Source organism: Anabrus simplex, chromosome 1 (assembly GCF_040414725.1).
Source record: "Anabrus simplex isolate iqAnaSimp1 chromosome 1, ASM4041472v1, whole genome shotgun sequence".
In the NCBI taxonomy this organism is placed as follows: Eukaryota; Metazoa; Arthropoda; class Insecta; order Orthoptera; family Tettigoniidae; genus Anabrus; species Anabrus simplex.
This window is the reverse complement of record NC_090265.1, coordinates 834,557,087-834,583,105: the sequence shown is the minus strand read 5'-3', so window position 1 is coordinate 834,583,105 and position 26,019 is coordinate 834,557,087.

Sequence of the window (26,019 nt, the reverse complement as noted above, 5' to 3'; positions counted from 1 at the left end):
ATTTGAGTACATAGATTAGAATTACTGAACCCTACCTTTACCTCAGCAAGTGACGAAGAACCCGATACGACCCAAGAGACAGATCTCATGAACTTTGCTGATAGGTAAGAAAGGTATGTATCCTTCGATATGGACCTAAAGGGTTCATTATGTATGTAATAAGGAGATTGTTATGTTGCACATAGCGACTAACAGTCATAGTCATAGTAAAACGGGCCTCGGTGCAAGTTAGTTAAACATGCATGCTCCAATTCGTGAGCACCATGCCTCTCGCACATTTTTAGAGATACCAATGTCGATTTTTTAACACTTTCCACCATGGTCGACTTCCCCTGATAAATTGCTCAGATATAGTGTATTCTCTTCCAGTGGCTATTGGACTGTCTCTTCCAAGATCGGAAGGCTTTCGCTCTTCAGGAGTTTCAGGACATGCCATCAGTCACTTCACGTTTTTAGAATTTTCCTACCTCACAGGAGACGGTCAAAACTAAACCGGAGCAGTACCAACTCTGTAGTTTATGCGTACTCTGTTTTAAGTGGAACAAGTTACCTTCTCCGAAGAGCGGCTGTGGACCCGGTAGACAAACAGTGAAGTACATCATTCAGGATTGTACCATAAGAACATACAAAAGAGACTTCCTAGGATTTCACCGATGTGACTTTTACATAAGTAGACTACATTTTGAACTTATTCGTGGATTTTAGATTGTGATCAACTTTGTTTGGAAGCGGCCGTGGCTTTAAATACGGAAGAGGCCCAGAATTTGCCTGGTATTGACATGGGAAAACACGGAAAACTACCTTCAGGACTGCCGACAGCGGGGTTCGAACCCACCATCTACCGAAATATAAAACTTAAATGTGCACCATACGATTAATAATAATAATAATTATTATTATTATTATCTCAGTCTATGAAGGCAGCTGTTCGACGGTCAATGTCTTCCCCCTTCGCGTCTTTTTCACTGGGCTCTTGTATTGTCTTCACACGGAAAGGAAATTTATTAAACTTCCTCTCACCAGATGTCACCAATTGACGAAGCAAGCCTATGATCATAAATGACACAAATATCGAAAGTATAAATTACAACGTTCTTCATCATGATAATTTCCCCGTAATGCCGGTACTAGTGGTTTCGCGTTAATTATACTTGACCTTTCAATGCATCATTTAAAAAATTCCAATGAAAATTAATTAAAATTATTTTCTTCTTGTTCTTAAGGATTAATCAGTAGGCTTTACCTTTGTTTTTCCCTAGAATTAGGACAGCCCTTCTAAGTGCTTTTTTTCTCTTTATCAAAGGATTATATTCTTCCGTTTTGAATAATGTGTTTTACTTCGCACCGTCATACATATAGGTCTCATGGCGACGATGGGGTAGGAAAAGTCTAGAAGAGGGAAGCATTTGTCTGGTGTAAAATGGGAAACTACGAAGAAGTATATTCAGAGCTGCCGACAGTGCAACTCGAACCCACAATCTCCCGGAATGCAAGCTCACAGCTGCGCGCTCCTAACCGCACGGCCAACTCGCCCGGTATTTTGCCGTTCAACCCTCCGGCATACACTGGGGCTACATTTGTAGCCCAGTTATTTTCTTTCCTTTTCGGCATAATGAACAGCAATGGAGGGATGTAGTTTCTAGTACCTTACTTCCAGCTAATCTTGTGACAACTTAGCGAGTGTTTGCACTTCTAAGAAATTGGATATGTGCGCAACTTGGTGTTTAATTTCACTGGGCTACACCAGTAGCCTGTGCGAGTAGTTGCGCTGCTATGTCGTTGGCTGGCGGTAGAAAAGATGTTATCCGTTAGTGGTTAGATGGAAATAGAGGTGAGAATATTGCTGTGCAAGGTGACAGCGACGATGGAGGTGAAGCTAGTGTTATGGAAGAGGTACACTGTTCTGATACCTAGGAAGTTAATGACGATATCAATCAGGTTGATTATCAGATTTCCTTAGATAACCAACAGGGTGATAGTGATGGTAGATATTACTATGGGAAGAAAAAAATTAAGTAGAGGAAGTATAATTCACCGCAAGACCTTCATACTTAATCTCAGAACACCAATCTCCAATTGCCAGGGCCAAAAGCTGAAATACAGATTAGTCAATGCGATTATATTCCCACTGTTCATATATGGATGTGAGAGCTGGACGCTGAAGCATGCAGACAAAACGAAGATCGACGCTTTTGAACTCTGATGTTGGCGAAGACTCTTTCAAATACCATGGACTGCAAAAATCACCAATAAGGCAGTTTTACAGCGCATCAAGCTACGTATGTCATTGGTTGGTCAGATTATGAAGCTATGACCAGCCTACTTTGGCCACGTTATATGATCAGAAGACGCACTGGAAAAAAACAATCATGCTAGGAATGATCAGCGGTGCAATAAGACCAGGTCGCCAGAGGACAGGCACAACCCTCACCCTGGAAAAACTAAAGGAGGCAGTGTGGAACAGGAGAACATGGAGAGCGCTACTTCATAGAATCGCCCATGATCGGATTCGACGGATGTGAACGGATGACATGACATCATGAAAGGTGAAGACTGAGATGGAATATTTAGAACTGTGTCCAGAAGGGAATGTTGAAAAAAAATTACGACCTGTCCTAATATATACATAAATTGAAACGATTCGACATAGACTTCGGTGAGATAGAAATGCAAGTCTTACAGACGATACCGAAATTCGTGACATTTTTGGTATTTTCTCTCGAACGATGCGTTTTATTTCCAGAGAAGGCAACAAGGTAGGCAGGTGCTATTTGTGTGTTCGCAGTAGACAGATCAACGAGGAATTGTATGCGATGTGGAAAGAGAATCAGTCTTAATTTTTCATCTGTTTTTTGCACGGAGTGATTAGATGAATGAGTGACCTATGTTCTTTTTTCTGTGTTTCACCAAAAATATCAATATATATCATAAGAGTCTGAATAAAGTATAAAAATAAGAAACAAAAAAATGTTTAGGCTGAAAAAGATCACTTTCCCTCTTTATTATAGTTCATTTCTCATTTAGTTATTTCGTTCGATATGTTTGCACTAAACGATTCATAATAACCCACTGTTCAAAAGCCGAAACTCTTCTATATGTCTTCAAATTTAAGCTATTTTTGGAAAATATAAAACGGGTAATTACAAAGTTTTACTAATTATACAATTAAAAATGTACAAATGTTAAATAATAGAAAATGGCGTATGGCTTTTTGTGCCGGGAGTGTCCGAGGACAAGTTCGGCTCGCCAGGTGCAGGTCTTTTGATTTGACGACCGTAGGCGACCTGCGCGTCGTGATGAAGATCAAATGATGATGATGAAGACGACACATACACATAACCCCGTGTCAGTGAAATTAACCAATAATGGTTAAAATTCCCGACCCTGCCGGGAATCGAACCCGGGACTCCTGTGGTCAAAGGCCAACATGATAACCATTTAGCCATGGAGCCGGACACAAGTATGAAATGAGGCTTGAACTGAGTGTAAGTTGTATTCGAGTTTAATGTTAATTAATTCTAAAATATAAGAGGCTGTCAAATGAAAACCAAACACCCGCCATAGCACATATTCCGTGCGAAAGATGGCAACACTGTTCTTACGTATCGATACTGCCATCGTTGTGGCAGGAGAAATGCATGATGACAACATATAGGTCCACGCAGTTGTTGGGTTATGTTTTCGTTGGTGCGTGGACTGGTCTAGTGTGTTCTTCCAGCTGTAGAACTGGAAGCAAGCATATAACAGAGAAGTATGGTTCATTTCTGGTGGCTGTGAGTGCTGGAGTACGCGAAACTCATCGTCGCATGTCTGCTTTGTATAGCAAACTCTGCATGCCCATGACGAGTGTGAACAAGTGTCATAGAGGATTCTGAGAAGAACGCACATCACTGCAAGACCATGCACGCCCAGGAGAGTCCCATCGAGCTATTACTCCTGATGCGATAGGATGGATTGATGGCCTTATCCGGGAAAACCGACGATTCACGGTGGAAAAATTCGTGTTCAGATCGGCATTAGCCGTGGCTCCGTTCGCACGAGCAGGTGCAAGAGTGGGTGCGGTTGTGGATCCGTCATTGACATATCTCTATCTACGAAACTGGAATTGATCGTCTCCCAGTGAGATAAATGTATTAACGCTTTTTATAATTACTTTCGAATAAAACCATTCCATGGTCATGTTGTAGCGAATGTTCTGTTCTCATTTAACTGCCCCTTACAAAGCACGAAAATAAGTTAAATAAACGAAAAAATAAAATAAATTCGTGGACTAAAAACTCGATGTTTCCACTAACATCGCATTTCTGCTTCGGATACGTAATTGTGGACTTGTATATACTTTTCTTCCATAGATTAACATTATGTGGCTGCTCAGTATTGTCGTTAGGCCAAACCGTCGGATCAATTACTACAACATTTAGTGGGAAAATAATGTTCAGGTGGTTATTGGAAACAATTACTACATTAATACTTTGTTATGGAGGAACCATTAGTGGTCAAAGTAACTATTGAAGGTTAAGTGAAGCTGAAAGCGAATTGTCCGCGCGGACGATATGACCGCAGACCGTCTCCGACTGGGGTAGTCCAACAGAATGCGGTCAAGTCAGAGCGAGCCAGTTGGAGACGAGGGATGAAGAGTGGGTCTCATTCAACTAGTGGCAACGGCTGGTCCGTAGTCTGATAGCTCTGCACTCTGACCGGCCAACCGAGCAGAGGAGTGGTGGCCGCGGCTCTGCCGTGGCTCTAAGTCTCTGTATTCGGGAAGCGAAAAGAACCTAGTTCTCGGTTGCGCTGAGAATGGGTTTTCCGTGGTTTTCCATTCTCCTGAAGTAAGGCGAATGCCGGGACAGTTCCTAGTATAGGCCACGGCCACAAACTCCCTCGCCTTCTCCGAACATCATCATCATCGCATCACATCTCCCTGGCCTGAGAGACGGCATTACCATGCACAACGACCGCCGTCCCCTTCAATGAAGGAATAAAAACGTTTAAGTAGCAGCAGTATTCAGTATGAAAAAGTGACAACCAAGTGCATACCGGCTTCGTTCATTTTTTTTTTCTTGAACTCGTGTTATCTTTCTTGGTTTTAATAAAATGTCCAGCAGTTCCTCCGACAATTATTTCTTTCGTTCGCTTTGAATAAAGCAAAGAAAAGTAAAAAAAAAGGAAAACGGAAACACGAAATAAATAGTAAACGACAGAAGTTCAGAAAGTTTAATCGACTGTACCGTGAATTCATTTAATCTAAAGATCGATTTTTCACATATTTTCGAATGTCTAAAGAAGAATTCGAGAACTTACATGCTCTCCCAGGATCGAAAAGAGCAAGAGACCACTAACTGGAGACAAATGAAAGATTAGAAATCTGCTTGACATAAGAAGAAATTTTAATTATTTAATATTTTACTTCATTATGTTTTACTAAATCATACTTTAAAAAATAATTTCGTAAATGTGTACAAATACACGCAAAATCACATTAAGTTTCTGCAGTGAAATTTCCGAAAAACACTTCTGCTTGTTTTGTACAAGGCCGGGCTAAGTAGCTGTCCTGAGGCGTTGGCCTTCTGATCCCAAACTGGCAGGTTCGATCTTGGCTCAGTCCGGTGGTATTTGAAGGTGTTCGAATACGTCAGCCTCGTGTCGATAGACTTACTGGTAAATTCCGGCGCCTCGGCATCTCCGAAAACCATAAAAATAGTTGGTGGGACGTAAATCCAATTTTATTATTATTATTATTATTATTATTATTATTATTATTATTTTATTATTTTATACAGACTTCACGGAATCCAAGTTTTTGTTGTAGCCTACTTTGTATTACCGTTTAGTAGGAATGTTGTTCGTACGACGTGTTTACGCACTCCTACAATATAATGCATTTAAGGTTCGTTTTCCTTAAGACAATAGCATTGGAAAACGAAAAACAACGAAATAATTTCCATGGACTGCATATTCACATGTGGCTAGGAGGCGTGACCAGTCTTAAGGAAAATAACGGTTAGGAAGAATATTGTCAGTTACGTGGTATTAGAACTACACCGTTTACATTCTGAATGCTGTTGGCACTGTATTTTCTCAGTTTACTTTCAATAGTGTGTCCAGCAGAACCTAAGTCCTGATGTTAGCATAGGCATGAATATATATGAATGAGTGAAACCGGAATTCGTAAGTGGGAAGAATGTCGTATATCTCTCGTGACGACGATGTTTTTAAATTTGTTTAAACTGTATGAGTGAGTCTTGAATCCAGTAATGTTGGACTGAGTTCTCCATAAGGAGATGTTACCATTAAAATGGAAAATCATCAATTCACTATAGAATCTATCAGACACTCGGGGGTAAAACTAGAATGATCTGTCACTTTTGAACGATCAATGGCGCCAGGGAAATGTAGCAGGCTCCCAGTGTAGGTGGCGAACGCCACGTGGGAGCACGGCGATCAATGTGACAGGGAAGCTGGCGCTGTCCTGGTATGAAGCTGCTAAAGTGTGACTATTCTCTACCCGTCCCCATTTTACTGCGAATTATAACCGTCAAAAGCAAAAGAATAAAGTCATCTCCGTACAGGCCGTGAAGGCTCTTGGAGGAGCGGAAGGTAAAAGCTTCCACTATCAGTAACCTCGGCACTTTATGGTGTAGGGTGGTTAGCTCTACTGTACCCTGGCCGCCTTTACCCCGGAATCAACCTTGTACTCATTTTTGGTGTAGGCTTAGTAACATCAGGGCTATGTGCACCTACGGAATTGGAAATCTCGTTTCTTAAATTTGCGACTTCCTGACGGGGATTCGAACAGATGTCCTTTAGGGAGAAACGACCGCGCCTTTACCGCCTCGGCCAGGCAGTCCTTCAGTTATAAGGGTACTTCGTTAAATTGCATTACGATGTAATTAAATGATGATGACCCTTAATTTTATCTATGTGTTAGACACATTAGTTGACGAGGAGAGGAATGTTTAGCACATTAAGTAGGAAAAAACAATGTTCTACTAGTTTCAGTTCAGGTTATACTAACGTGACAAAATCACTACACTCAATATAAGAGTCTTGCATATCTCTAATAAGAACGTTGTTTCAACTTATATAGCTAGCTAGTGTAGTTAAGGTCCAAATATACTCAAAGTTGATAGTTCTAAAATTTCATGGATCCAGCTTTAATTTTATGACTCATCTTCCAAACATGAGGGTAAAATTTTGAAAAAAATTATATATGAGCTGTATATTTTTAAGGATGAGAAAACATTATATACAATAGAAAGAATACAAGAATACAAAACATAGTATTTACAGATATTTGCGATCCACACATACACATGATCAGGGTCATAACACCGTTATATTTCTCATTTTTGCCTTAATCATATGTTTAATTTAACTGTAAATGTACAGCACTTAAACATTTAAATGACACGTACTGATAGGTTCTTCAGTTTGAAGGATGACACACAATTTTGTATAATGAGATTTTCTGAGCAAACTGAATTATTTTAAAATCTATAACACTCGGTAATTACACAATTTTTAACAATTAAATGAAGAATTGTTTACCTTTGCAAAAATTTCTAAATCTTTTGCAACACTTGATTGGGACACAAAATCATTAGACACCAAATTACTGTTTCTCCTTTGTTGTCATTGGATCATTAAGGATACCGGGCAATCTTATATGACGAAAAAGTTATTCTTTCATTTTGATCCCATAAAATTTTTCAGTGTTTTCTGAATCCAAGTAAATGTAGTTTGTTGGAGGTTTGACACCTGTAATACCTTTCATTGGCCATTTAAAAATGGTGTATCATGTGCCACTCCCATGTCAAATGTCTCCAAAGATAATCAGCCAGTTCATGATCTCTCCCCGAAGGGTAGTGACTCGTAGTGTCATGGTATCATAAACATTCACTTCCTGAGGCATTAATGCTTACCATTAAACCTATTTACAGGGATCTGAGTAATGTAAAAATCCTAGTCAAATGCTTATATGGTGGCACTCAGAATCCCTATGAGAGTTTTAATCACTGTATTTGGGAGAGGATACCAAAACATCTGCCTGCTGTGATTTCTTGATGGATACAGTACTTTTGCATCCATCTCTTGGCACAGGCCAGAGCTAAGTGTAGCTTCCACTGAAGTCCCAGTCTCATCCATGGCTGTGACAATATGGAAGCTGCTGGGGTATGGGTGGTGCTGATTAATGACATTCAGAGCGCAACCAGTGTGTCTGAGTGTCCTGAAAGGTGTTGCTCATAGGGTTAGTTGTGCTACAATAGCACTGTCTAGCCCAGTGAGGAAAGCAATGGCAAACTACCTCACTCCTCATCTTTCCTCGTACGCCTCATTTGGGCTCTGCCATTGGTTTTTGTGGTTTCCCTATAACTGCATAGCCTTTGGTGATGCTATTCGAGGATCCAACCAGCCTCTGGGCTGATGACCTGACAAACAGACCAAAACATGTTCTTGTAGGACTAGTTACTCTCAATATGGGTGTTTTTGATGCAGTAGTCTGCTTTAATGTTGATTTAACAGATAGGATCAATGTCTTGAAGATCTTGGGAATAAAATATGGACCCAACATGGAAAATTAATTCTTTAGTATTGACAAGATGCGCTGTACGGGAAGCAGATAAGTTCATAGAAATTATTACCAAGGAGGCCAGAAGCAGAAAAAGGAACCTAAAGAGAATAAGGGAAGAAGCAGAATCACATAAGGATGTAGATTATGCATTTGGGATGTTCTAATGTTATGATAGCTACGCAAAATATATACTGTTATCTTTGCCAGCTGTTTCCCGTAACCATAGATTTTGAATAGTGATGTACCTATAACTCTGAAACTATTTGACCTAGAGGACTGATATTTTCTACATGAACTTTATATAATGGAGTTCTTGAATGTTAGCCTAAAATAGTTTCCAAAATTTAGTAACATGCTGAGGAAAAAATAATCCATTCACAAAATGTAAGAAAAACTAGTTGAGAGGAAATAATATTTTTCTTAGATTCTGTTGTAATTTTAATGAAACAAAACGGTTACTAAGCTGAGATTATCAATTATAAGTATGCGTAAAAATTTAGAGAGCATTTCCTTTAAAAGCAACTAAGATAATGGTTCCTGAATGAAGCAAGGTTACTTTTTCTCGGTTTTTTTATTTTTTAAATTTGTATACATTTTCCAGATTTCATAACTCTAAGTACTATAATATTGCCATCATCCACCTCAGCATAAACTGCTTTTTACGTGTTACGTATTAAGGGAACATATTATGGCCTACAGTGACCAAGGATAAACATATGTGGGGTCTCCTCTTCGGACACTAGTAATCAGATATTTGTATGTGGCATGCTATATACTTGTTAGATATGCGTATTGTACATTTTTGAAGCAAATCGATAAGATCTGAACGGAATGGGAGATCATATGACAAGCTTTGAAGATCGGATAGTTAAATAATGCCATATCAAACCTAATGTGGTCATAAATTAGTTCTAATTCTTGTGCTTCCCTGCAGCGAATCTCTCTAGATATTGTCGGCTCCTGCTATTTATTCTCCTCTTGTAGAGTTGTAGCAAAAAGTACTAAGCAGATTAAAATGTCACCTTGATTTATTCCCTTAGCAGCGCTTCGTTAGAATTTCTTTATAGCGCACGACATATAACCCGAACAGACTGAATTTGTTAAGTTTATAGAACTGTATATATTGAATAAATATACAGGGTGTTCGGAAAAAATTTAACCAGTTATAAGGTCATTAGAGCGATGGTCATACTGATGACTAATTTGAAAAATTTATGTCGATATCTCGCACTCTTGACATTTTATCAGGTGCTGAAGTTAGTTAATTAGAACGCTTCGTGGCAACCTCAGATGTGCTTTGTGAGGGGGTATTGTTAAATCTGCAAGTGGCTTATGACCGGGTTGAGAGCGCAAATATAAATAATAAACTTCTCCAGGGGAGGGACTTGAGCACGGACCTCCTTGCTGATAGGGTCGGCCCATAGCAAGCACGCTACGGTGGCACTGGCTGTGTTAGGCCGCGTGCACACCGAGCGCGCTTCGCATAGTGTGTCGCGTGTAGCGTGAAATAGGGGAGACCGGGGCTAGTTGTTACAGGGGCAAGTTGTTACAAACATATTTTTGAAAGAACCAATAGGAGCAGCGCACTCCTCTCCATATAATGTGTTGACCTTGCCGTCCCTCACAATCCAAGGGAGTCTCAGGCTGCGCGTGGATCTGTGAAATTTTTAAAATGGAAAGGTTTATTTTCGCTGTGTGTTTAGGCAGCGTCTTGCATCTTTCCGATCTTTAACCACGTGATCAAATATACAGGTAAACAGATTTTTTCTGTTTGTGATTTAAACCCTCAGACATAAGCCTTAGTTTTCTAATGTAAGATAATTCTATCTTTCCACTGTGATTAACTGTAACACAAAATATAAGATGGCGGCTACTGGGGCTAGTTGTTACTTACCACGCGGGGCACGTTGATACATGTAACAACGTGCCCCTTGCAGTTCTTATTTCGATTCTCTCGTTTCTTACAGTGAACATGGTTCTTTCCCCTAAGAAGACAACTGAAAGGGGTAACACAGACATGGAGACATTCGAAGCAGCCGCTTTAGAAGTAAGATCAAATAAATCTTCCATTAGGAAAGCTGCTATAGCGTTCGGAATTCAATTAATACGTTGCACCATTTCACAGTACCTAGAAAGAATTTCCTCGGGAAAATGAACAAGTGAGGAACAGAATTACCAGCTGCGCTAACTGGGAACTAAATTTCCCCTTTCCCCTGATGTTACTGCACCAACTTGCTTTACGCCTTTTACTGCCAACATTTTGCTGGGACGCTGCACTTTTGTGATAGCTGTTTCATCGCAGTTCCAAAGATCTAACGAAGACGATTCTTCGTGGAACAAGCCTGGCTCAAGTAGATCCATAGTTGCCATTAGCACAGTCTCAAATTACCAGAAACATTAGAAGATGGAAATTCAGCATTACGGCATGTTTGAGACATAAATAATTTTAAGAGAGGCATGTTTTCAGAATTTTTGTCTTCACTATAGGCTACGTGAATAAATTTTAGCTCAGACCATTATAAACTTAGCAGAGTATTGGTTTAAAATTATGTTAATTAGGTCATAGGGGGAGGTGATAACCTATTATATTAATTGTGTATCTACGGTCAGTCCTAACCCATAAGCCTGGTTGGATCCTCAACAACTCCGCCATCAGCTGTCATGGATGGCCTAGGCATCAGTGAAGAGGCTTAAAAGGGAAATGAGGAGTGAGGTAGTTTCCCGTTGCTTTCCTCACCGAGCCAGGAGTCACAATTACATATCAGTCTGCCATGCCCACTGAAATGCATGCACCAACTGACCTGATGAGCAACATTTTCACACCATTCATAGCAGGGACTGGCTGCATAAGGAATTACATTACTAGCATCGCTCATACCTACAGTAAGTCACTTTCATATTGTCAAAGCCAAGGGTAAGACTGAAGAGATAATTATGTTATATTTAATGAATGGGCTAAACATATTTTGAATTTAAAATGAAAATTATAAATATATATCATATTTTCAGTGACATTTTACTCTATGTAACAAAGTGCCCCTCGCATGTAACAACCTGCCCCGCTGTGGGGCATGTTGTTACGGAATACCTAAGAAGATAATAATGTATCTTATTGACAAATGTGTGCATGTTCTAGAATTTTTCAACTGCTATTCTTATGATAAAAGTTTGTTCCTTCTATCAGCAAAATTGAAATTTCGTTTACTATTCAACTTAAAATTTAAAAAAATGAAAACAAAAAATCGTAACAACATGCCCCGGTCTCCCCTACTATGCATAGTGCAAGGCGTGCTTGCTGTTCGCACCGAAAACTCTACGCCGTGCTCTCAGCTTAGTTTGGCGCGAGGCGTTTTAGGGTGGTCACAAACTAATGCCGTTATCCAAGTACACTAGAAACAGTTTACTGATGGATAACAGTCACCTAAATTTGAAAATTACCAAGAAGAATCGAAAGTGGGTTCATGAATTTAATGAAGAACGAATTATTTCGGAGAATTCTATAGTTTGTACAGATCGCGATAAATTTTATGATTACATAAAAATGACAAAAATTGACTTTGCAAACCCTGCAACTGAAATGTGGCGACAAGTAGCAGAGAAGTATTGGGAGAAATTCAATTTTCCCAATTGTCTATGAGCACCGGGCAGCAAACACATGGAAATAAAATTTCAGGCTAAATCACGCTCTTTATATAATAATTATAAATAGTATTTTTCTCAGGCCTGCAAAATTTTAACACGTATTATTTACAGAAGTATGGAAAAACAAGTTGAAGCTAAGTTGGGAGAAGATCAATTTGGCTTCAGAAGAAATGTAGGAACACGTGAAGCAATCCTGACTTTACGTCTGATCTTAGAGGATCGAATCAAGAAGGACAAGCCCACGTACAAGGCATTCGTAGATCTAGAAAAGGCATTCGATAATGTTGATTGGACCAAGCTATTTAAGATTCTGAAGGTGATTGGGATCAGATACCGAGAACGAAGAATTATCTACAATCTGTATAAAAATCAGTCTGCAGTGATAAGAATCGAGGGCTTTGAAAACGAAGCAGCAATCCAGAAAGGAGTGAGGCAATGCTGCAGTTTGTCCCCCCTACTTTTCATTGTTTACATAGAACAGGCAGTAAAGGAAATCAAAGAGGAATTTGGAAAGGGAATCAGAATCCAAGGAGAGGAAAGTAAAAACCTTGAGATTTGCCGATGATATTGTTATTTTATCTGAGACTGCAGAAGATCTCGAGAAGCTGCTGAATGGTATGGACGAAGTGTTGGGTAAGGAGTACGAGATGAAAATAAATAAGTCCAAAACGAAAGTAATGGAATGCAGTCGAACTAAGGCAGGTGATGCAGGAAATATTAAATTAGGAAGTGAAGTCTTAAAGGAAGTAGATTAATATTGTTACTTGGGTAGTAAAATAACTACCGATGGCAGAAGTAAGGAGGACATAAAATGCAGATTAGCTCAAGCAAGGAAGAGCTTTCTTAAGAAAAGAAATTTGCTCACTTCAAACATTGATATAGGTATTAGAAAGATATTTTTGAAGACTTTCGTGTGGAGTGTGGCATTGTACGGAAGTGAAACATGGACGATAACTAGCTCAGAACGAAAGAGAATAGAAGCTTTTGAAGTATGGTGTTACAGAAGAATGCTGAAGGTGAAATGGATAGATCGAATCACAAATGAAGAGATACTGAATCGAATTGGTGAGAGGAGATCGATTTTGATAAATTTGACGAGAAGAAGAGATGGAATGATAGGACACATCTTAAGACACCTAGGACTTGTGCAGTTGGTTTTAGAAGGAAGTGTGGGTGGTAAGAACGGTAGGGATAGACCAAGGTATGAATATGACAAGCAGATTAGAGCAGATGTAGGATGCAGTAGTTATGTAGAAATAAAAAGGTTAGCACAGGATAGGGTGGCATGGAGGGCTGCATCAAACCAGTCTCTGGACTGATAACTCAAACAACAGCACAGTATTTTGCAATATTGTTACAATTAGCATACACAATTTGTCATCGTAACAAAAGTGGAGTAAATGTGTGACAAATATAATTCATAAACGTAAATATTTACTTCCAAGCCCACTACTAGCCTGCAGAGTGATATTCTTCATGTTACCACCCTCCATTGGCAAAATTATGAACCGATAAGAGTCTAGGAGATTCCATGCATTTTATCACAAAGTGTACGGCTACATGGCTAAATGGTTACCGTACTGGCCTTTGGTCATAATTAGTAAATTTCATTGGCACGGGGGCTGAGTGTATGTGTGTACTCATAATCATTTTATCCTCATCACGATGCAGGTCACCTACGGGTGTCAATTGAAAAGACCTGCACCTGGCAAGCCGAACTTCTACTCTGACACTTCCGATACTAAAATCCATACGCAATTCCATCCTGTCACAATGTTAAGCCCAGTAAAGTGTGAGAGTAGAAGTGATATTACTGTATATGTTTACTGTAGGAATGCGATAAAACTGTTGTAGATACTTAAGTCCGCTTATTTTGCAAAACAGTTTCGTTTTTATATTTTTTGTCTTGAGTTCCATATTTCTTCTCTTTGAAACACTGCATGAATGATTTCTTCTTTCATAGCTTCAGAACCAGCTAGATAAAGCTAAGCAATTAACCAACACTGCGCGTTGTCTGGCGCTTCGCTTAGCTGTAAGATAGGCGTTCAGCGCAGCAGAGCGCGGGCTGTGTGAACACCTACCTTAGGAACAAAGCATTGGTTATGCTTAGCGTGACGCTTAGCGTTGGGCCACACTCGACACACTATGCGAAGCGCGCTCGGTGTGCACGCAGCCTTGGTGTTTGATGTTCATTTCTCGGCATGACTCTCAAGCTCAACCAAGCCACGTGCAGATTTAACAACACTGCCTCGTAAAGCCCGTTAGAATTCGTCCGCGATGCGATCTGATTGGCTAACTTCAGCAGCTGATGAAATGAAAACGGCGCAAGATATAGCCGTGATTTTTCAAATTACTTATCAGTATGATGAACGCTCTAACGCTCATGTACTCGGTTTACGTTATTTTTGACCACTCTGTATATAAGGAGTTAGAAGCAGCGCATCCTAGTCTGCAAAATGAAATAAAAAGACAAATTGTGCATCGCGAAGAGAATCACGCGATTACAGCAAAGGTATTCAAGCAGTACCGTCATAGTATAACATATGTCAAGTTGCGTTATGTTGATTGCTTGCGCGTAAATGCAACTATGGGGCGTACATATCCTTCCCTCATACACAGGTGTAAGTCAACGAATTAGACCTTAGTAGCAGTGTGAGCCATAGAGCAATGTTGAGTGAACGCTCTGTATGCTCATGACGGTACGTTCTAGAAGCCTTTGCACCAGTTAGGCGAGCTTGAGAGAGACCTCATCGTTGGGCTAGGAGAGACAGATAGGGCATTTCGGTGTATTGCTCGCCACTTGAACCATTCCGACAACACCGTGCGTCAAGTGTTGGGCGCATTTGGAACGTGAGTGCATACACGTGCGTTGAGAGGGCTCGGGTCGATTTCGGTGCACCACCAGCATGGAGGATGTTGCGCTCCCGTTGTGAGAGTATCAGTCGCCTAGAAACAGTCTTAGTCCGTTGCCCAGGAGACGCCCAGATACGGCAGCATAGCTTGGAAATGCACACTAGATGAATGCTGCGCCTGCACACTACGACATAAATCCTGCCATACTAGTACTGTGGATGTGTCCTTCGGGGAGACATGACGAATTAACACTGGCTTTCTGCGTCCTATACGCCTGGAAAAGCTCCACTGTCTTTACAGTATAGCACCTATCAACATCAGTCGAAAAATTGCTGCTAGGAAACAGAAGAATAAAGCAATGACATATCCGGTCCTTTCTCTATTTGGTTATCAACCAGCTTGCCAAAGTCATAGACCAAGAACACCTTCGTAATATATACCGACAGTACACCACGGCAAGCAAGAATTAAACCGTGTCAGGCAAGAAGCCAGTGTCTAAATGAACGGATGATGCACAAAGAACATTTCCCGCCTGGTCACACAGCAGATTGGATGACTTAGAATTCACTCAGCAGACCGCGTTCATGTATCACGAGATGCATGTCAAACCGAAAGAAGTGAGATTTAAGTGTAGATTCCAGTTTGTATGAATTAGGAAAAGTGCAGATCACATCACACATATTGCAATGTGGTGTATGCCCAGCCTGATGTACAGCGGAATGCCTGCTCAAGACAATACTACACGCTCATGATGTGGCCATTCTTAGTCTCCTAAAGTATAATCCTGCGACCACACAGTATAGTTTGTGTGTGGTTCCGTTTTTACAGAGTATTGTATATATTTCATACTTAAGGTAATGTTGATCGCTTCTGACACGATGAATAAAATCATCAAGAAGGATCGTTTCAGGCCGACAAGCTATAAACACACCAGGAGCGTCAATGCGCACTGCACACAGACATGTCATGGCAGCTGGGGATACGCTTGCTTCTACCAATACCATACCCAGGCCGCTAGCAGAGCAGAATCTGCCGTCGTGGCATCCTTTGTGACGTATACTATTAGAACCCCGGCATCGTTGGGTAAATCTGAACTCCTGCTAGGAACGGGCAACAAAGCACCATTTAAACTGCGGTGAGTGGTGGTGAGTAGTGGCGAGTGGTGGTCAGCGACGGATCACGGTTCTATCTACAACCTGTGACAATAAAGTTCGGTGAATAGTCCTGTACTATCAACATAGGTGAACAATGCTCGACAGTGACCTTACTGTCCTTCGAAATAGTCCCTTCCCACAACTATGCACTGCTGAGATCGGCGATATATGTCATGGACACTTTACAAGAAGGCTTCCTTTGGGATGGTGTTCAAAAGCCTCGTCACGTTTAGTTGGATGTCAGGAATATCGTCAAGTCTCTTTCCTTTCAAAGCGACTTTGATGCGCGACTTTTCGGCTCTGACCTTTTTCCAACGAAGGGATCACGGAGAACGCCATTCCATGTTTTGCCGTTTCGTTTCAGGGCCGTACCTGGGACACCAGGTTTCATCCTCATTGACAATACCGTTTTAGAAATTTGGTGTCGCATCCGCCGTTTCGACAAAATCCTGTGAATCCTCTAAACGTGCCTGCTTCTGATTGTCAGTCAAGTGATGTGGCACAAGACGACAACACGTTTTCCTCTTCCCTAACTTCTGGGTAACGATTTGTCGCACGGATTCACAGTTAATCTGCAGTTCATCTGCTATTATGCGCAGAGTTAACCGACGATCGTTTGTGGTTAATGTCCTCACCTTCTCAACGTTTTCGTCACTGACGGCGGCCGCCAGTCTTCCGCTACGGAGGTTGTCAGAAACACTATCCCGGCCTCCTCGAAAACGGGCGAACCACTCGCACACACACTTCAAGGAGAGTGCTTGATCTTCATAAACACGTACCAGCAACGCATGCGTTCCTTTCGGTGTCTTGCCAAGCTTAAAACAAAACTGCACATTGATCTTTTGGTCGTTCATGTTCCTGTTCGCAGTTGAGAACCAACGCACTAAATACGCACTGTGTCAAACAGGTCTTACACGGCACACACACGATGCTCAACTGAATAACGTTTGGAGCAGGTGCAGCGTTGTGTGTCGCCAGTGTTGCCGGATCGAACGTTCTGATTTCATTCACCGAACTTTATTGTCACAGGTTGTAGATAGAAATAACCACCAAATTAAAGTCTGAAGACCTTCTGCTCAGCCCACGGATCCACACTTCACTGTATAGTAGCACACCGCCTCAATAACAAGTGTCAATGTATGAGGTGCCATTTTCTACAATTCACTCTCCCTCGGGTGGGGATTAAAATAAACCCGGTGGAGTGGCAGTACGTCCACGCAGCTCTGCGACCGTATGTGCTGCCCTTCCTGGGGCGGCTCGACACCCAATTTTGCAGCAGAACACGCTCAGTACGGGTATTTCCGGCCTACCCTTGTGATGTCAGCTTGATTTCTTGGCATTCAAAGTCTCCAGCCTCTTACCCATTGAGAATGTCTGGGACCAAAACGGATGGCAACTCAATCCAGGGACAACTGCGGTAGCGCTAGTTGCGCAAGACGTGACAAGGCCCGAAGTTTCTATGTATCCATGCTTGACTGTATCGGCACTTGTCTCAGTGCTGCAGGTGATCGAACGCCATAGTAAGTGCATGTTGCGTAAATATACTAAATGCAATTTCCGTTGATCAGACAGTTGAGCACTGGCTTCTGAGCTCAAGCTTGCAAATTTAACCCAGATTCAGTTCGATGAATTCCGATTTCACGTATCGTGATAAGGATACGAATTTATATTTATAGTTAGACGATATTTGGAGGTAAACAAATATGTTGACCACGTATTCATAGATTTCCCTATGTGTAAAGATACACCAGAGAGACATAATTTCCAGCATCTAGGCGGCCTTGGAAGCTAGAAAAGATTGTAATGGGTCGTCAAACAGACAATATTAGATTATTGTTATTATTATTGGATTCAGAGTTAACATCAACAAGACGAATGTGATGACTATTACCAGCTGTCTTAAGGTGCACATACTGGTGAACATTTATGAGAGACAAGTTACTATTTGTTTTTTTTTTTTTACGTCGCACCGACACAGATAGGTGTTATGACGACGATGGGACAGGAAAGGCCTAGGAATGGGAACGAAATGGCCGTGGCCTTAATTAAGGTACAGCCCCAGCATATGCATGGTGTGAAAATGGGAAACAACGGAAAACCATCTTCAGGGCTGCCGACAGTGGGGTTCGAACCCACTATCTCCCGGATGCGAGCTCACAGCTCCGCGCTCCTGATGGAAACGTTGAGCAAGTACAGCAGTAGTATTACTGAGGACTTGCACCCGAATTTATAGATCCGTGAACGAAAAGAAAATGGCTCGTACTGGATTCCTGAAATTGAGGAATATACTGTCAGAGAGAAGCCTCAGGTTGGTGACACGTCAAAACTTTCAGATGCTATTTATATTCGGTGCTTCTGTACAGCGCTGAAACACGGCCTTAGAATTGTAACATATTTAGGATAATAAATGCTTTCGAAATGTGCATTTTCCGAAGAATGTTACGGATCCCGTGGATCGACTTCGTCTCCAATGCTGTTGTACACAGCCGCATGAGGAGGGAACTGATTTTGATTACAATAGAGTAAAATAATATATTATTATTGGTCCACCTTTTCAATACAAAATGAAAATTACATAGGGACTAGTTTCGACCTAGTAATAGGTCATCATCAGCCTGAAGTAAGTCAAAGATCGAAGAAAACATAAACAATGTAAACACAAGTACAGTCTCTTTAAAGGTACATACCAAGTGGGAAGTTGAGTAGAGATATATGAAAAATAATAACTCATCCAAATTGACGAAGCACTGAGCGGAATTTATGTAAAGTTCGGTGCGCCGTATATTATAAAAGACCACTGTGCACTAAATGATGCAATAAAGAAGAATAGTAGGTTGAATGCTGGCTTCTTCTTAGCTGTTGTATAATCGAAGAAATTTACGTCGTGTTTTATAAGGTATTGATAGACGTCAAAATACATCGAAGCCAGCATTCAACCTACTATTCTTCTTTATTGCATCATTTAGTGCACAGTGGTCTTTTATAATATACGGCGCACCGAACTTTACATAAATTCCGCTCAGTGCTTCGTCAATTTGGATGAGTTATTATTTTTCATATATCTCTACTCAACTTCCCACTTGGTATGTACCTTTAAAGAGACTGTACTTGTGTTTACATTGTTTATGTTTTCTTCGATCTTTGACTTACTTCAGGCTGATGATGACCTATTACTAGGTCGAAACTAGTCCCTATGTAATTTTCATTTTGTATTGGAAAGGTGGACCAATAATAATATATTATTTTACTCTATTGTAATCACAGTTCAATACGGATCTATCATTATGAAACTTATTTCTTTTAACTAATTTTGATGTTAAGTAAAATCAAGAAAAGTATAAGACAGCCTACTTTGGGCATTATAAGAGGAATTATCAAAATACTAACATTGATCATAGAGGGTAAAATCGATCGATGTAGAGATCGGGATCGAAGTAAACATTCGTGGAGGAACATACGGGAATGGACAGGACTAGATTAGAGTAGACTGATGGGGACAGCCTAAAATCGTGCTAACTTCGCTGTGATTATGGGCAACCTCCAAAGGCATTACAAGAAAAGTTATGATTTTTACTATTATGTCTTATTTGTGTGTAACATAAACAAATTTAAAAGTGAATGATCAAGAAAATAAGGATGATGACTGAAGTATATTATGTAATGCTTATAAATAATTTTAAATAACCTGGGATGGTAATAACTTCTGATCTATTTTCTTCGCCTGGATGTAGGGTTATCATACACAGTTCATTTACCTCAAACACGTTATTGGTTCAAAAACTAGAAAAAAGTAGTGGGTCGTAATAAATTATTATTGTAATTATTATTAATATTATAATGGAAAAGCTATTGACCTTACTTTAGAGTTGTATTGGATTTATGAAATCACTCACTCAGCCAATAAGAAATCCGTGAACCATTTATTTGACTTGGGCACAGATGTTAAAACAGTCGAAGAACAATTATTATTTGTCTTAATTTGAGCATACATTTCGTGAGGGACTGTGTCATGCAAGGGGAAAGCATATTAGTCGTTTCCCTAACTTAACCGCAGGTTCTGAATATTTAGCACTAGAAATGTATGGTTTAAATCATTACCTTAGGGGAACAAAATCAATGTTTATACTTAAAATAATATGTAAAACTTCGGACAGCATTAAGCAAAAAAGGACCGACCATCAAAAGCACAAAAAATTACTTGGTAGCATTTTCAATTGTTGTACACCTATGTACAGGGTCTGTGAAAGTGGAGGAGAACTCTGTACAGACTTATGACATTTTCAATTGTGGAATGGCATTGCCTATTTTCAGCACACGGAACAAGTCATAATATTAAATAACATCCCCGTTATAAACTTGAATTGATAAACAATGTAGAAAGTACGTGTCAGGAGTAAGGAAACAGGTAGCTGACACCTTCAGCTTTATAGCAAACGAATTCTTTCATGTTCAACACAATGGAACCGCTAGCCAGTGCTTCGTTAATGATAACTCCTTCCACTAATTTAAATTCAGTTTATTCAGAATTTACTCCAGGATGGTTGGTTCCTTTCCAATTAATGCTATTCCACTTACCCTGTCAAGGAATCTCTTATCTTTCTAGAGTATTTTCGCGTACTCTTAGATATAAATTTAATATTAATCCTCACTGTGAACCTTCGAATGTATAAATACTCAAGCTTAAACCCTGAGGTTACTACCCCAAGTCTTTTCCTGCCCTGTCTGTCACAGAACTGTCAATTCAACAGGATATCTCCACGGAATTTATTTTGCCGTTACTGTACCCCAGGGGAGCATTAATGGGTGAATTACAAAGGACATACTATTTGAAGGGAATCATGAAGTGAATACCAAACCGTCTACGACTGTCTGTACCTTGTAGCTATAATGTACTTGGCAAGCGACCAAAAGCTTCGAATCGATTTAGTGTTTTTTAGTATGCTTGATGCTCTATCGGAACTCGATTTTATACGGAATGGAGGGAGCTGGCTATATCAGTGGCTATTCCTTTGCGTAATTAAACTCACTGATTATCTCATAATGTTGCCCTGTTTTATTTTAATTAATGCTCAACCAACGCTTGTCTGATTTGAATTTCATATGCTCATTATAGCAAGATAATTAGAATACATCATTTAGCTACGACAGTTATATTTTCATTTCTGTTTGCTTTGTTAATCCCATCTTTGTTTCAGTTCAGTCAAGTAATGTAAGGGGAGCTAGAAATGAGATTGCCAAACAAAAATATTACACAGCTTGTTTTCACAAGAAAATCGCGTTTCTACAAACTATTCCATATTAAGATAAGTGGAGGTGGAATATTAAGAGTGTTCTTCGGTGACTGTATCATATGTGATAAATTCCCTGAAATTAAAACCGCATTAAGATGAGTGACCACCAAAATTCTGACATTCTACAATTTACCACTCATAAAAACCGAATTTAAAACACAAGCACACCAAATTTAGAGGTGATCTGTTAATTGGTTGCAGAGTTATTGACAAAGGTTTTAAATTTTTGTGTGTTGCATAGAAAAATGCTACTTACGGCACCGTTTTTATTTCTTTGTCAAACAAACTCATATATTTAAGAACAAGTCCCGGTTTTGCAGTCAGATATAAACTATTCGAGATATTACTTCATCAGTTTTTCATTATTCATTTAATAGGGAAACATCTAGTGTCGTACTACTTCAAGAGTAGAAATATGAAGTTAATATTCAACAGAATTCAACAGAAACAATCTTAATTCCTATACATATTAAGATATTATGTGAAAATTTCAGGTGAATCCGATAAGAACGCTGTTGCAAGGAGCATTTTATTCATGACAAAGAGTTGAAAATGTTTTAAGGTAGATAAAAGGAATTGAAAATTTTAAGAAAAATGCTTTAAAACTTCCCTAAAACTCTCTAAGATGTCTTCCACCTTTTACGCACAGCGTAGGTCTACTACAAGGTAAATATATTCCAGCAGTATTATTCAAATGGTTGTCCGAAAGAATTTTCAAGCTAATTTTGTCTGACAGCGTGAGATAAAGGGGCGTGGGCTTACATATAGATAAGAAATCGCTACCATTTAAATCCGACATTTATTGCGTAGGAAGTGGAGTTAAAAAATGAATAACGGGATTTGAAATAGGAATTGGATGATTTTTCAAGGTTTAGGGATTTTGATCAAAAATCGCAACATTTCAATCACGACTCCCCTTAAAATTTATGCTATATATGTGTACTAACCTTTTCAACCATTGTCTCATTTCTAAGACGTCGCGTTGCCTCCTACAGGGTGAATGTCCTAAGGCTTTTACTAGACATGTTTCTGATATGAAAGGTACCATTGATGTGCTGTTGACGGGGAAATTATGTGTAACCAAGGGCTCATAATTATAGGCGATACATAGATTTATATAATTACTAGAATGTGTATTACTCTATAAAGTTATATTTTTCAAATGAAACAATGCTTACTGGCATCAAGAAACTAAAACTCGAGTAAATAGAATACCATTGGTGTTTCTTTTAGGATTCTAGTACAAGTAGTTTATGAGTTACTGGGGTTTAGAAATTGTAAATAACGAAAGTCGTCTGATTCATTCAACTGCTTATGATGTTCGTAAGTTTGTTTCCTTTGCAGTACACTGATTGCCTTGCGACTTACTTATCAGTTACTTTGTGGTAGTTTAAGAAGTAGGATGTTGTGGAAAATTGGGAATTTACCAATTCTCAAAAAAGCCGAATTCTTAGCGTTGTACTAATGTGGGAAGAATACTGTTCGTTCTTGTACTCTGTACGCGGAATGATATCCCCATAGACGTCACCCATCTAGACAATTATTTGTGAACGTCTTCAAACAATTACGTGAAAATGAAGTTGTAACACCTAGAAAACGTAACACAAAACAAGGGAGTGACTGGAGAAGAGGATGAAATTAATGTTCTAGCTACTGATGCTTTAAAACCGCAAGTAGTCACAAGTGACGGTTTGCGTAAGAACAACACTTCGCAGTCGCATGCCACAGTCAGTATAAGCTTCACCCAACTGGGTTCTTGTCGACATTTGTTTGGAATTGGCGAGCCTGGCTGACTTATTTCATTCGATTGTTTTTAATTCGGGCTCATTCCCATGTCACATCAATGGCAACAATACGCTGCAGAAATGAGTCTCCTTTCCGGCATCTGTCGACGAGGATGCCAGCCATTGCATACCGTTGCCATTTTTGAACGTCGGTGAGTTGATGTGCAACCCAACGTGGTGCACGTTTCTTCATGTTAAGACATTTCGTCAGTATGGGCCACACCGTTTGATGACAGACCCGGACAGTCCACCGTCAAATTGATTTTGAGTAATGTGCGGCCGACCTGCGCGGTGCAAATCCGCAGAACGCCTTTACACATCCTGCAACCGTGTCATACGGTAATGCATCCTCGCTACGGTCTTCGCGTAATCCTCGATAACATTCAGGTGCATTTATGCTGCGGGCAACCTCGACTTTGATCGACGAACTTTGATCACCTCTTGAAGACATGCTTTAGAGCACTGTCAACCACACGCTCCACTTCAACGTCACACAACGACAACAGAACCACTTGGCCGCTCCCCTATCATATTTGCGTATGCCTGATCTCCTGAGAGTGTCTGCAAGTACGTTATTTACATCCCTCGCATTACGCAAATACGTGAAACAGAACATAATTATGTTTTATATGATTATTTTTGTAAACGATCATTACTATAGTGATTAAATTGCGGAAATAAATCATTATTTAGGATATTTAGCTGTACTGGAACATTTAGTTTACAAGAATAAGATCTGACAGTTTTCCAAGCACAATATGGCATTAGGGGTATTCCGTTTAATGGCAAATATGACAACGAAACCAACGCTTGGGTGGAAAAAAAGGTACGTTTATAAATGTAATTAAATGCAATCGGCATTTTAATTGTAATTTGAAATACAAATTCAAGATTTTAATTTACCCATTCTGAACGTATGCTTGTTACTTCACATTATTTTAACTTGTGCATGGTTCCTTGTGTCATATTTCTCCCTGGACCTCTCCCGTTCAACTTAGTGTAAAACACCGACGGTTTCATATTTACGAGCCGTATGGTATCTCTCATTTTGCTGCCTTTCTTTACATGATAAGCTCATATTCATCCTCCCTTTCAAACAATAACATAAGGGACTGATAAACTTGTTACTTCGACAGAAAAACAGCACCACCATAATGGCAAGAAAATTCCTGTGCATAGATTGAAAGAAAGCTTCCCTAACGATCTTATTCAGAAACAAAACCAGTCAAATGGCTATTTCTAAAGCTTCCCCCTCCTAGCTCATAATGGACAAAATACACTGCCTGACAAAATAGTTATGTGCCCATAAAGAATGGTCCAATATTACCCCCTTTCGGTATACATACAATATAGCTAAATGAAACACAGGTCGTAAGACCATAATATAAATCTAACATCCATACCATGTTTAAGAGTGAAGTATACACGGGCCGAGAAGCCTTTTAAAACATTACATTAACTGGAGCTTTAAACTTACTCAACATAAGATTGGCGTTCGGTTTCTCCATTAAATTTGAGGTTAACTAATTCTGTCTGTTCCGAGGTATCTGTGGAACAGCAGAGGTGAAAGAAGGTGCGGGCTGGACTGGGTCTAAGTTTAAGTCCGAAAGATGAATTTAAAATTTAAATAAACGTTATATTTTCAACATACAACAATATATAACAACTTTTCACTAGGTGAAAAAACAATGACAATTCAGGTACAATAATGCTTTTACAAACGAAAACAAGAGTTTCGGGTATCAACAAGTTCTGGGCTTCGTGCCCCAAGTTACCATTCCTGAGCCCTCAGCTCACAACCACAATTACCAAAGGGCAGAAAACCCCTAATTACATGGAGCATTTGCTCCCACCTTGTATTGTCAAGCCTCCTAGAGGCACCTTCCAAAATACCAGAAAGAGCTGACCTGCTCTCAATTTTACAAGCCTATAAAAGGCCACAACAAACTTTACTTTAAACTGGCCTCAAGGCACACTTACAAAGAAACAGGGGTATTTGTACCCAACCTACAGGGCCTTCGCATGAAGAAAAAAAACATCAGGTTAAGTTACTGGCCCAAAGTACAGAAAGGACTGGAGGCGTGAACTTGCACTCCTAAATACACATTTTAAAACCTAAGTGGCGCTAGGCCAATACACAGGGGCTAATCCCAAGCTAGGGAAGTGACTCCTATGAGAAAACTTTAACACATTAAGGAAGAGAAGAAAGGGTCACGAAAACGCAGTCACTTCAATTTCAAATGAAGGGGAGCTCGCGAGGGTAAAGCACTCTCTATCCCCGAATTACAGTTCAAGTTATGTAAAGTTTTTACAAAGGTAGACAAGGCTTACATATTTAAATATATAGGTTACATATTAAAGATTTCGAACCTTCCCCGAGAGTTAAACTGCTGAGTTAGCAAGAAATACAGATGTTAAAAGGCCATTACCTTGTTGAAGAACGGCTGCCTGAAGAACGAGGCGCTTCCCGCCCCCTGCTACATATTCACACACTGAGAAAGATGTTATACGAATGGCCCGGAGCAAGAAAATCAGCAGTTTTATACCCTCGTGAAAAATTTGAGACCTTTCAGGAATGAGTAGACACACCCACTCAATTTTTATTGGTTGACTAAGAGTTACACATGGAAATTCGAAGAAGAAAGCTATGATTGGAGGAAAATTAATTACAGAAATTACTGACTGGCAAAATTCAAAACAGGCGGAAGGAAAGGATTAATATT